This window comes from Schistosoma mansoni, chromosome W, assembly GCF_000237925.1.
Source record: "Schistosoma mansoni strain Puerto Rico chromosome W, complete genome".
Classification (NCBI taxonomy): Eukaryota; Metazoa; Platyhelminthes; class Trematoda; order Strigeidida; family Schistosomatidae; genus Schistosoma; species Schistosoma mansoni.
In genome coordinates this window covers 51,609,732-51,617,753 of record NC_031502.1, presented here as the reverse complement: position 1 = coordinate 51,617,753, position 8,022 = coordinate 51,609,732, and positions in this window count along the sequence as shown.

The following is an 8,022-nucleotide window of genomic DNA, read 5'->3' as shown; positions in this document are numbered from 1 at the left end:
AAATTAGCTTTCGCCAAACGTGAGTTCGACAATTTACTAGCTACTGGTATTATTCGTCCTTCTCACAGTCCTTGGGCCTCACCTCTCCACATGGTTCGAAAAAAGGATGGGGTTAGTTGGAGACCATGCGGAGACTACCGAGCGTTAAACGCAGCTACACGTTTCGATAGCTATCCCATCCCCCACATACATGACATCACGGCATCACTCAAGGGCACGACAATTTTTTCCAAGATCGATCTGGTACGAGCATATCACCAGATCCCAGTCGCTCTTGAAGATATAGAGAAAACTGCTATCACGACTCCTTTCGGTTTATTTGAGTTCCTACGAATGCCATTCGGATTACGGAATGCTGCTCAAGCTTTCCAAAGGTTTATCGATAGCACTGTACGAGACCTAGATTTTGTTCACGTCTATATTGATGACCTGCTAATCGCATCATCAAACGTAGATGAACATTATCAACACCTAACGCTACTATTCCAGCGCCTTTCGGATAATGGAATAATAGTCAACCCCGACAAGTGTGAACTCGGGAAGAAGGAAATAAAATTCTTAGGTCATGTTATTAAGCATGAGGTTATTTTACCTTGTGAGGATAAAGTACGTACGATAATGGAGTACACTGTACCGTCCACACTCAAGGAACTGAAGGCATTTCTCGGTTTGGTCAACTTCTACCGACGCTTCATTTCGCACGTGGCAGAACAGTTACGACCGTTAACCGATTTACTTCGCGGTAATCCACGCAAACTGGAATGGAATGACGCCGCACGTACTGCATTTTCAGATATCAAAACGGCCCTAGCTCAAGCCACACTTCTCGTGCATCCTGACCCATCAGCCACGCTTAGTATAGCAGTTGATGCATCGGATTTCGCCATAGGAGCCGTTATGCAACAGAATATCTCCGGTAGTTGGCAGCCCCTCGAATTTTTCTCACGACGCCTCACTCCCACGGAGACGAGATATAGCGCTTTTGGTCGCGAACTGCTAGCAGCCTACTGCGCCACCAAACATTTCCGGCACGCTGTAGAAGGTCGTAATTTCATCCTATTCACCGACCATAAGCCCTTAACATATGCTCTGCATACCAAGTCTGACCGCTACTCACCACGAGAGTGCAGACATTTAGACTATATCTCTCAGTTCACGACAGACCTTCGTCACGTCAAAGGCGAGTCGAACTGTGTTGCTGATGCTTTATCACGTATCCAGCTGAATGCAGTTACTTTGCCAGTGCTCGATCTACCTGCTATGGCCGCCGCCCAAGCAAACGATACTTCATGCACGGAAGCACAGCAGTCTACGTCCCTTCAGTGCCGGGAAGTACCCCTAGCTACTAGCTCAGGTACTATCCTATGCGATACTTCCACGGGCTTCCCTTGACCCATCGTACCCTCCGCTTATCGCCGTCTCGTCTTTGATGCCCTTCATGGTTTATCTCATCCTGGTATCGCAGCCACACTACGCCTCATCGCTGCATGATACGTCTGGCCGTCAATGAATAAAGATGTCCGTATGTGGGTAAAACAATGTTTACAATGTCAACGATCAAAAGTGCACAGGCACGTAGCTGCCCCTATTGGCACTTTCGCTACGCCTGATGCTCGCTTCGATCACGTTCACATAGACATTGTAGGACCATTACCACCATCGCACGGGTATGATCACATACTCACGTGCATTGATCGCTTCACAAGATGGCCCGAAGCTATTCCCATCACGTCTATTACGGCGGAGACAGTCGCTCACCGCTTCGTAGAACGATGGATAGCTCTGTACGGTTGTCCTTCGACCGTCACGACTGACCGAGGACAACAATTTGAGTTCGCATTATTCTCCTCACTAACACGACTGCTTGGTACGGAACGCATACGCACTACCGCCTACCATCCAGCATCAAACGGTTTAGTTGAACGGTTTCATCGCCAACTTAAAAGTGCTCTTCGAGCACACGAAAACGACAATTGGTACGAAACCTTACCGCTCGTTCTCCTGGGTATCAGAACGAGTTTAAAGGCAGATATTCAATGTTCCGCCGCTGAACTTGTTTACGGCACGACATTGCGTCTGCCTGGGGAATTTTTCACACCACGGAGCAGCACTAAGTTCGGCGAATCAGACTACGTCCAACGACTGTCTGCATTCATGCGAACACTGACTCCGGTGTCAACTCGTATACAACATCGACAGGTCGCTCTCCCTCGAGAGTTATCTACCTGTTCACATGTTTTCATACGAGTAGATTCGGTACGCAAACCTCTACAACAGCCTTACGAAGGACCTTTTCACGTGATTTCCCGTCACGAAAAGACCTTCAAAGTTGATCGACATGGCCGCGTCTAAATAGTCAGCATTGATCGTCTCAAGCCAGCACACGTCGATGACAGTGCCCTACCTGATAAGCCGAGACCCAATGCTAGACCCATCAAAGCTTCTGGCGGGATCTCTACATCTACTTCGGATCCCACGCTAGATGCACCTGAGACCTCATTCTCACGTCCCAGTCAACAGCACGTGTCATCTGCCCCGTCTACGGACGAGACTTCCGTCTCACGTCCAGACCAGAAGACCACACCGCCCTTGACTGCGGATGAGATTGCAGGCTCACGAGGTTCGAACGAGACTACCGTCTCACGTTCCGGTCGCCGAGTACGCTTACCCGTACGCTTTCTCGACTAACCTCATAACCAACTGCGGATACAATATAGGACCTTACCCCTATACTACACGAATGCTATACTTTTCTCTTTTTCCCTCATTTTTTTTGTTTACCCCGAGCCTACGCCTCCGACCATCGCTGTTACGGTATCGTCGACTTCAGTCAACTTTGGCGAAAGCTGGCCTGATCACCCACGCTCTAGTCAACGCACTCAGTCGACCTCTCTGGCTCCAAATACGTATAGTATACATTTGGTCCCGAACATGGTTATCCTGGTCGCATCTGGTTCCTTGGCTCCATCTGGTTTCGTCCTACGTCTGCAGCGTTTCTGGTCCGGACCTCTACGAACGCAACCTTCAGATTCTGGATACAAACCACTCTGGTGTAGCATGCTAATCCAAACAATTAACACAGTACGTTCCTTCTGGTACCGTTCTACGTCAAAGACTTTTGGTGGCAACTCGAGGATCAACGATCACTTCCTGTTCTGCCAACGCCTTCGTCCTACTATTGCACGTTTCGCGATCAGTCCCACAAACGAAACCGCTGCGTATCGAAAGTGTAGACCCTTTCTAGCGGGGGCTCCTGTAGTGACCGGCCAGTCTCAATAAGAACACGATTGGAATAACGGAAACAATTATTATTATTGTAACCAATTGTACCAGAGATTGTTTTACTGTATTTGTTTAACTGTATCAGCTTCACTTCTTGTTTCGCTCTCCGCCTTGTTTGGTTCGAACTTGCTCACGCACTGCCCATTTTGCCTGTACTCTTTGGCACGTCTCGGTATTATTTCAATACCACGAGATCGCCAATAAATATATTTGATCTGGATTAATAAAGCCTTCTGATTTACGAGCTATCAAAGGAACCAAGTCGTTTTTGGGCGCGTAATCGAATTGTAGTGGTGGTCATAGTCCGTCTTCGACTCGACATCCACTACAAACTGGTGAGCCGTATTTGGAATACTCACTACAACATCATGGACGTTTCACCTGACAACTAACTAACTTAAATGTTATACTTTGCGATACCTTTTTTATAATTCAAATAATGAGAGAGTATCTCGATAAAGAGACACAAACGCCGGTCTCGAAGAGTCTTGTCGTAACTGGTTCCTCCCATGACCCATCACAAAAAACTAAAGACAATAAAGAAAAATGGCATATCTAAGGTTTTATTCACGAAGATTACGTGGGTACATATGAAAGTAGAGATATAAATACATCATTATGCGATAGTTCTTACAAATACTAATGCCAATGGATCAAAATCAGACGAAAATCGTCATTTTGCTATTCTTACAGCACATAAACAATCAATACTCTTACTCAGTACAACATTCGACAATTAGTCATCTCATTAGTCACGGCATTTAGAATAGACTCAAAAACTTCACTTGTGTTGACGATATGTTTCTGAAACAAAGCTGCGAACGGCAGTGTTACTTTTAAAATAATTTCACTGAATTGTATCAGATCACCTACACTGCATGACTGTAGCACATCCAAAGAAACTGGGATGAGTCACAAATACGTATTCGAGAACTAAGATGTATGTACTTTGGCTAACACAAAGCAGAAGTTGATACTTTTCGAATCGCTTTTAAGTCAGGGCAGATCAATAGTAGGAAAACAACAATCACATTACACTTTTAATTAGGTGCATATTTTGATTATTCAGGTGTCTTAGTTATCACTAAGCGAATCATTTAGATTCTCAAGTAGGCATCGAGTAAGTGGAAGCGCGAAGTATTGGATAAATTCCCGTGCAACTTGCCAAAAGTCAGAAAAAGCTTGAAACTTGTTAGACTATGAACGTTTATTTTTCAGCCACAGCGTTCATTTTGACAGCCCCTGATCCCTGGCGAGTTATTATGTCTGCATAATACTTGGGGATCCTCTAATGGGAGTAGAGATAGTGTGCCACTGATAAAAACAGAAAAAAAGGATAAATAAGTTCCCATAAATTTTAAATGTAGCATCGTTTTCTCATGACAACTGAAAACATCATGGCTTGATTTTCCATCAATTACCCAGAAACGATTATCAAGAAACATTTTCGTCCGCCAAGGTGTTGTGGTGGCATTGCTTCCTAACCACGCGTTTTTTGAAGATAAGCATATAATAACTGAGACTTACATTTAATACTTAGAGGAGATCGGAAACAGTGGATGCAGAAGACTTAATCGGTATAGCGTGGCTCGGCCATCCAATTGTGGTCACCACTCTGTAATCTGTTGCTTTTCATACTAAATATATTATCCTCTTCCCAGCCCAAATGTATTCTTCAAAGACCTTAGCAATGACCATTGACGATCACGATAGAACAAGTCAGTATGCATGATGATTTGACTTACATGTAAGGTTTGATGGATTAGGTAGTCAAAACATGTCAAATCTATGTCTGTGGAATAGGCCTATTATCCTAGTAGCGCAGGTAAGTGTACTAATACCGACGTAGACCATTGTTCTACATTGGAGAGAAAGATGACCTATATAGATGTCAAGGGGATTATTCCTTGATCACTTCTACTATTAACTAACTTTGTCTCCCAGATTGTAGGACGAATACAACAAACATCAAACCTTTTCGTCACTAAGAACGTCCTCCTATCAGACTGATGTAGATTTCATGGAACAATCGATTCGCGGAACACGATAAAAGCTAACTTGGAATTAAAATGACTGCTATTTGTCTCGGCGATGTTGAGCGGCTTGCCTTAAGACAATCATTTCATATTTGAAGTGCCTGAGGTCGGTGGTGTATTTGTAGGTTAGTTTGACTTAGTAGTGTGTGCGTCTTTAGGAGACCTGTATATTTCAGAAGATACCAAATGACATATGGCCACATGTATCGTATGTTTTTGTCTACCTTTCGGCTGGGGAAAACCTTTCTTGCGTCTTTGGTTGTTGGCATATGGCAGGCAGTAGGTGGGTTTGTATATTTCATCGCTTTTTGACTGCTATAATTTTTTCTCCATTTATTTAGTAGTAATAATGCGTTAAGTACTTCTGAGAGTATTCCGATCAACTTAGTCGACACTTCTGGACAGAAAGTCCTATCTCACAGTCTCTTGATATAAAATGAATTCGAAAATGCTTTGAGAGTTTTCCAAAGCGTGAGAAAGCACAATTCTGATAATTGAAGGTTACATGTACTTATGAAGTTCACGTACAAAGTAAACACACCGTTTTCCTGTGGTCTATAGTAGTAATAATGCTGTGAAGATGCCAACATCAGGACAACGTACTTGTATGGTACATTGTTGTTACTAATAGAATAAGAAAAAATTACCTTGCTGAAATACGCTAACCGGAATAGACAATTTGAACTATTTAAACTCTGTCCTCCAGGTTCAAGGAAGAATTATGACGCCTCATGATGAGATCTGAGATTGTTCGGAATTCACGAGGACGATGCCACTTCTAACAACCAGACCGACAATTAATACAGATATATGGAGTGTCCGTACAATGTGGGAGACCGGGAAGACCGACCACATAGCTATGGAAATGAGGAGATACACTTCGGTGGTTTTCGGAATCAGTTATACGCAATAGACCCACACTAGACGGAAAAGGATAGATACTGGAGAGATGCTGTTGTACTCTGGTCACGAAGAAGAGAATGCTCCACACACTAAGGTAATTGCTCTGATTCTGACCAAGCAAGTACGTGAAGCACTAATACGATGGGAATCTCATGAAACCAGAACCATAAAATCATCCTTCGAAACAAATAAGAATGGAATCACAATCAATGTTATACACCCACCAATGATAGCAACGACGAAAATGAAGATCAATTTTATGTGAGATTGCAATAGTTCATAGAGGAATGCTCACGAAACAACCTGACCATCCTGATGTGAGACCTAAATGTCAAAGTCGGAATGGACAACATCGGGTATGAGCTAACTGGTCTGGTACAAGACCAGCTTAACAACAGCTGTGGTTTATAGAGTAAGTTATCTACTATTCATCGCACTTGAATTCACTGGATACTTTGTGATGTGCTTATATTTACTAGATAAGTATCGGTAAACAGATAATAAATGTAGTTCTGTGAGTCTTCGAAATTGATACTGACCTCATTAGTTTTGCTAGACAAACCCTAGCCGAGGGCGCTCGACCACGTATCCACACCTGTAGCTGGTTGAACCATCTGCTTCTAGTTTTGATTTCCAGATTATCTGTTATCTCCCTTACTTAATTTAAGTACATAGTGTGCGCTTGCTGGTTCTTCGACTCACTTTTGCTTTTGTTCTCCTCTTTTTCAGCTCTCCCCATTCACACTAATCTTCACGCTTCCCTTAGTGTACAAAGTATCTTCAGGTAAGACGCGAACTGTTACAGCACCAGATCACTACTGAGTACAACCCCCCCTCGAAAAACTAGTAAGCCTAGCTCATATACTTCTCCACACATCGACTATCTACCAAATATACCACTCTGAGTAACTGGGTTTGGGATCCTCCATGATAACATGCTACGGAAAACAGCGTTGTCAAGCGCCGTATATCCGTGACATCTTTAGGTCTGTATCGGAAAGTAGTAAAAGCCTCCAAATGGATTCCACAATGTTGCATCATCTGTCATAAGTGTGGCTGATGCTTTTAGTGACCTACAAATACTATCCCCCCACAAGTTTTGTAAGCGTATACTCAAAGTCTGTGCTTTTTCGCATGTGTGTCCTTCTTTGAATCAGAAAAATATCATGAAGAAAAATCCAACTTTTGCTTCTGTTTCGAATCCCGTCAAATTCATGCAGTACGCGTTCAATCAAAACTCAAGCATTGGATGTGAGCATGCGACTTCTGTGTGAGAAAATACAGGGAGCCGCCGAAAATGTTAAATGAGAGGGCAATATTGTAGCGATAAATTAATTCCGAAAATCAATAGCTCTGTAGGTCTTTGAAATTTGATGCTGACCACATTATCTTTAATGGACTCACCTACCTGAAGGCGCTCAGTCATGCATCCGCACCAGATCACGAGTGGGAACACCGTGATCAACTTCTCCTTCGATCACTAGCCAGTTTAGATCAGTCACTTCTCGATATATTGATAGTTTATCAAATATATCTCCGACCCTCCTCGCTTCTGAATTTTGATTTCACTGGGTGGATACGATTCAATTATGGAAGGTGTTGCTAGTTAAAGTGTTGTCAAACTCAATACTTGTGGCATCTTCATTAGGTTAATTCCTGGAACCTCAAAGCTACCATTTGAAGGAAGACTGGTTAACATGAGTCTGCTGCATTTGTCTTAAATTATCCCCGTTGCCTCAGATGGATAATTCACTGGAACACCTCAAGAACAAAAGCTAGTTCAGAACCAAATATTTGTACT